Genomic DNA, 6,718 nt, shown 5'->3' with positions numbered 1-6,718 from the left:
CAAAGTACCGGATGCTTTAGTACTTCGAAATTTATATCATATCCGAAGGGTGTCCCGGAATGATGGGGATATTCTTATATATGCATCTTGTTATTGTCGGTTACCAGGTGTTCACCATATGAATGATTTTTATCTCTATGTATGGGATGTGTATTGAAATATGAAATCTTGTGGTCTATTGTTACGATTTGATATATATAGGTTAAACCTATAACTCACCAACATTTTTGTTGACGTTTAAAGCATGTTTATTCTCAGGTGAATACTAAGAGCTTCCGCTGTTGCATACTAAAATAAGGACAAGATTTGGAGTCCATGTTTGTATGATATTGTGTAAAAACTGCATTCAAGAAACTGATTTCGATGTAACATATTTGTATTGTAAACCATTATATAATGGTCGTGTGTAAACAGGATATTTTAGATTATCATTATTTGATAATCTACGTAAAGCTTTTTAAACCTTTATTTATGAAATAAAGGTTATGGTTTGTTTTAAAAATGAATGCAGTCTTTGAAAAACGTCTCATATAGAGGTCAAAAACCTCGCAACGAAATCAATTAATATAGAACGTTTTTAATCAATAAGAACGGGACATTTCAAATATCTCCCATCAAGATTAGTTAAGTGCATTCATTATGGTATTTAAGTATGATCATAAAAGACAACATGTAATCTCACCATATCAATAAGATGGTGACTTGTTATTAATAATGATATCTTGTGATCTCACCATATCAATAAGATGGTGACTTATTATTAATAGGTTAGGACACATTAATGTAGGAGTAATAAATAAGTCTAACATTCTCCCACTTGGCCGTATACCTATTAATGTTTTGTATAAATTTGGCCAATTAATTGATTTAATAATTAATCATCATTAGGTAGAATTACTAACGCAAATCAATATAGTCACATGTATCATTTTTCGATACAGGACCCCTATCAATTATACAGTTAGTCATTCACATAATTCATAATTCTCATAATCCATAATGAATTCGAATGGTGATTAGAACATAAGTGGTAACCAAACATAAACCATTCATAATAATGATCCATTAATAATCGTTTGTTAATGATATCTCATAATATGCACAAAATTGAGAATAACAAACTTCAACATAATGTAGATAAAACATAATATAAAAGAACATAATCCTTAAACTAGGTTATTACATAATCCCATGCCGGCAACATGCTCTAGAAAGAGCTTGGGAGGTAAACCTTTAGTAAGTGGATCAGCCAACATGTCATTAGTTCGTACGTACTCAATGGCAATGCTCTTTTCTTCAACTCTTTCTCGAACGTACAAGTACTTAGTGTCGAGATACAAACCAGCTCCACTAGAACTAGTGCTATTTGAGAAACTAATAGCAGCACTATTGTCACAATATAGTCTAATGGGTCGTGATATGGAGTCAACAACCTTGAGTCCAGAAATTAAGTTCTTGAGCAAAATAGCATGACTAGTAGCGTGATAGCATGCAACATACTCAGCCATCATGGTAGAAGTGGTGGTTAATTCTTGCTTATAAACCTTCCATGAAATAGGACCCCCTGAAAGCATAAAAATGTACCCTGAAGTGGATTTCTTATCGTCCTTACATTTGGCAAAATCGGAGTCCGAGTAACTCACGACTTCAAGGTAATCCGTTCTTCGATAAGTCAACATTAAATCCTTAGTTCCTTGAAGATATCGCAAAACCTTTTTGGCTGCTTTCCAATGATCCATTCCTGGATTGGATTGATAACGTCCAAGCATGCCCGTTATGTAAGCGATATCGGGACGCGTACAAACTTGAGCGTATACAAGACTTCCAACAACCGAAGCATACGGTATAAGTCTCATCTCTTCGCATTCCAAATCATTTTTGGGACATTGAAATGAGCCAAAACGATCACCCTTAACAACAGGGGCAACTGATGGTGAGCAATTATGCATTTTGTATTTCTTAAGGACTTTTTCAATATATGCCCTTTGTGACAAACCCAAAATGCCACGAGACCTATCTCGGTGGATTTCAATGCCAATTACGTAAGAGGCTTCCTTGAGATCCTTCATGTCAAAATTGCTTGAAAGGAATCTTTTGGTCTCATACAACATATCTTTATCATTACATGCTAAAAGAATATCATCAACGTATAGTACCAGGATAGCAAATTTGCTCCCACTGATCTTAAGGTATATACATTGATCCACTGTGTTTTTCTTGAACTGAAACTTATCAATAACTTCATGAAATTTCAGATACCATTGTCGAGAAGCTTGCTTTAACCCATATATGGATTTTTTCAATTTACAAACCATGTGTTCCTTGCCTTGAACCTTAAAACCTTCGGGTTGTGTTATATAGACATCTTCATGCAAGTTACCGTTTAGGAATGCAGTTTTAACATCCAATTGATGCAATTTCAAATCATAATGAACTACTAAAGCCATAATGATCCTTAATGATTCTTTTCTCGAAACAGGAGAAAAAGTTTCATTATAATCTATTCCTTCCTTTTGAGTGTAGCCTTTAGCAACCAGTCGTGCTTTATATCGTTCAATGTTGCCTTTTTGGTCTAGTTTTGTCTTATAGACCCACTTACACCCAACAGGTTTTGCACCATTAGGTAATTCTGTAAGTTCCCAGACATCATTTGTTTCCATCGACTTCAACTCGTCATGCATGGCTTCAAGCCATTGAGTTGATTGATTGCTCGTAATGGCTTCTTTATAGGAAGTAGGATCTTCAACTTTGATTAAGTCATAGTCAATCTCATTTAAGTAGACTATGAAATCATCATATTTAATAGATCTTCTAGCTCTCGTAGATCTTCGTAATGGTTGTTGAGTATCGGGTTCATGATTTTCTTCATCATCATGTGTTTGTTCATTGATGATAGGAGTGTCATGTGGTAACTCATTATGTTGTGATTCATTAACAACAGGGACACCATCCTCATTTTGAACTAATGATGGTGTGGTTATCATGTTCGGTGGTAATGGAATATCAGACTTATGAGTGTTTACACTCTTTTCAAGTTCAATATTTCTTCCCCCACTCCCACTATTTTCACCATTCTCAATGAACTCAACATTTCTTGATTCGACAATTCTTGTAGTATGATTAGGGCAATAAAACCGATAACCTTTACTACGTTCAGGATATCCGATAAAATAACAACTAATGGTTTTGGATTCGAGTTTATTTATTTGAGGATTGAAAATTTTAACCTCGGCTGGACAACCCCATACCCTAAGATAGTTCAAGTTAGGTGTCCTTCCTGTCCAAATTTCAAACGGTGTTTTAGGGACAGACTTGGAAGGAACTCTATTTAGGATATGAGTGGATGTTTTTAATGCCTCACTCCATAAGTACTTTGGGAGACTTGAATTACAAATCATACTTCGAACCATATCCATAAGAGTTCGATTACGTCTTTCGGAAACACCATTTTGTTGCGGTGTTCCCGGCATAGTAAATTGATTTATAATCCCATGTTCACGACAAAATAAGGCAAATGGACCGGGGCTTTGTCCAACATCAGAGTGTTTACCATAATACTCTCCACCCCTATCCGATCTCACAATCTTAATCTTGTATTTAAGTTGATTTTCAACTTCAGCCTTATAGATTTTAAAAACATCAAGAGATTCAGATTTTTCCTTAATCAAGTAAACATAAGTATAACGAGAATAGTCATCAATGAAAGTGATAAAATACTTATGTCCTCCTATATCAGTGATGAAAGGTCCACAAATGTCAGTATGAATAATTTCAAGAAGTTCTTTACTTCTTGTGGACCCTTTCTTATTTGTTTTCACAAATTTTCCCTTAACACATTCAATACATTGGCTATAATCGGAAAAATCTAGAGTAGGAAGAATTCCTTCTTTAGTTAGACGTTGCATTCTGTCTTTCGATATGTGACCTAAACGTTTATGCCACAATCTTGAGGAATTTTCATTTTCTAGTTTTTTTCCTTTTTCCATTAGTGATTATATTTACGTCCATGGTCAATAGGGATTCCGCAAAGTTGTTATCTAAATGAAGCTTATAGAGGTCATTTTCTAATGAACCAGTACCGACAACATGAGAATCAAAATACACTTCCAAACAATTATGCCCAAACTTAAAATCATAACCAAAACGATCAAGTTTAGAAACAGAAATAAGGTTCCGAGTCATTAATGGAACATAAAGTGTATTATTTAAGTACAAATTGAAACCGCCCTCTAATACTAATAAGAGAGTCCCAATAGCTTCAACATGTAACTCATCTCCGTTACCGACCTTAATGATTCTTTCCCCCTTTTGTAGCTGCTTCTTTGAAAGGAATCCCTGCAATGAGTTAGTAACATGAACCATAGCACCACTATCAGCCCACCAAGTATTAGAGGGAACATTAATTGAAAAACATTCATGGTAAGTAATATAGGATATATACGGACCTTTCTTGTCTAACCATTCTCGAAACTTTGGGCATTCTCTTTGAATGTGTCCATGTTTCTTGCAAAACTTACATTTTGGACCAGTTTCCTTGCCCTTACTTGCACTTGCCTTTAATGAACTTTCTTTTGCGGAACTTCCTTTCTCCCATTTTGAACCTTTGTTATTTTTAAAAACTTTCTTACGAGTAGTCTTAGCGGTGGTGAGGTGAGCAACATCGGGTTTTTCAATTTTCAACCTTTCCTCTTCTTGGACACACATGGCAATCAACTCGCTCATTTTCCATTTCTCCTTTTGAGTGTTATAGTTGATCTTAAAAGGACCAAACTGAGAAGGGAGAGATGTCATAATGAAGTGAACGAGGAAACCTTCAGATATTTCCATGTCCATGCCCTTTAATTTTGAGGCCATGTCATTCATCATCATGATGTGCTCACGTACCCCACTAATACCATCATACTTCGTGGTAAGCATCTTAAGAATAAGGGTACTCGCATGAGATTTAGATGAGCCCTTAAATTGTTCCTCGACAAATTCTAAGAATTCTTTAGCATTTTCGGAGTCAGGAATGGCTCCTCGAATAGCGGGCGATATAGAATTCTTCATTATCATTAGGGACATGCGATTTGATCTTTCCCATATATCATAAGTCCTCTTTTGTTCAACCGTACTTTCGTCGGTAAGAGGTGCAGGTTGATCAAATCTTAAAGCATAATACAAATCAGTTATGCCGAGGGAAATCTTAATTTGATCTTTCCACGATGCAAAATTAGTTCCGTTCAAGTGTTCTATGCGAGGAATACAGTTTGCAATAGCAGTGGGTGTTAAAGCTGAAATGTAACGGTCATTAATATTATGCTCATCATTATGCCCATTATTATTAAGGACTAAAATAATTTTCATGGTACATCAATAAATCAAATTTATAAAATTAGACAATATTAGTGACATAATAATAATAACAATAATAACACCAACTATAGGGCAAAAGTTGGTATAATAAATTTAATCACAACACGAAATTAAATTTATTGAAGAAGTTGTGAAATCATTGACTTCTCGTTGGTTCCATCAACAATACACTTATAACTTCTTAATTAAGTAATGCAAAATTAATTTACAAATACATCACCGTTGGGCAGAAATATAAGTAAACTAATTATAAATAATTTGCTAAATACCGTACGATGTCTGAAAATTATGGGTCACCGTTGGGCTATCCCACAATCCTTAAACACCACACGTAACTTAATATGACTTTTCATTCACCAAAGTTATATCAACTAGGAGCCTTCCGTTGAGCCGACAATTAATCTCAATAATTAGGTAGTCAAATAAAGAAAGATACATACATGTTTCATAATGCCCTATATTATATACAGAGAAAAACTATAAAACAAAAACAATTTTAATGAATTTGTTTTGTATCGATAATTAATGTTCAAACTGTTTAAGTTTGACAATATAAATGAAATATGTGCAATTTATAAACATCATGATTACACCAATAAATTCTAATGTAATAATAGCATTATTATCCATAATATGGTGATGGTAGTTAAAGCGTTCTATTCTTAAGCCATAATAATTCATCAATCTATAATAAATTTAAATCATGACCAAAAAATAAATAAATAAAATTCATCATCAGTAGTTTAAAGTTACACTAGTTAATTCACTAACAATAGTTCTTGAGTGTACCTATAATTAATGATACTTACATGATGTGATATTTTATTATTGTAAAATGCTACTTCACATCCATAATATGAGTAGACGTTTTGGATTATGTAAAAAGTTAAATAGTCCATAAACAGCAAAAAAAAAATATAATGCATGCGAACAAATTTCCATTAGTTACATCATGCAATCAAATCAAGATTAAAATAATAAGAAAAATAATGGATGATCTAGATCATACCTAAATTCAGATTTAGCTTTATATGGGCTGTGATATTTCTATAAATACTATTGACCACCACCACATTTATGCATACATGTGCCGGATTCATTAAAAGTTACTAGAAAAACTGTCATCACCAACCATATTTTAAGAGGAAGATTGTGATTAAAACCAATATTTATGTTTATTGCATACCAACTGTTTGGTAAAATGCATCCAGCAGATAATATTGAATAATAGTATTTTGTTTTAGAGTATCACGTGTTATCTTGTTGTAAAGTATTTCAATATTTGGTAATGGAGTATGTATAATGTATGACACTGAGTAAGCAGTAAAGAAAAGATGAATTACAAGATTACAATATTTGGATC

This window comes from Rutidosis leptorrhynchoides, chromosome 11 (assembly GCF_046630445.1).
Source record: "Rutidosis leptorrhynchoides isolate AG116_Rl617_1_P2 chromosome 11, CSIRO_AGI_Rlap_v1, whole genome shotgun sequence".
NCBI classification, from domain to species: domain Eukaryota; kingdom Viridiplantae; phylum Streptophyta; class Magnoliopsida; order Asterales; family Asteraceae; genus Rutidosis; species Rutidosis leptorrhynchoides.
Note: the sequence above shows the minus strand (reverse complement) of the source record.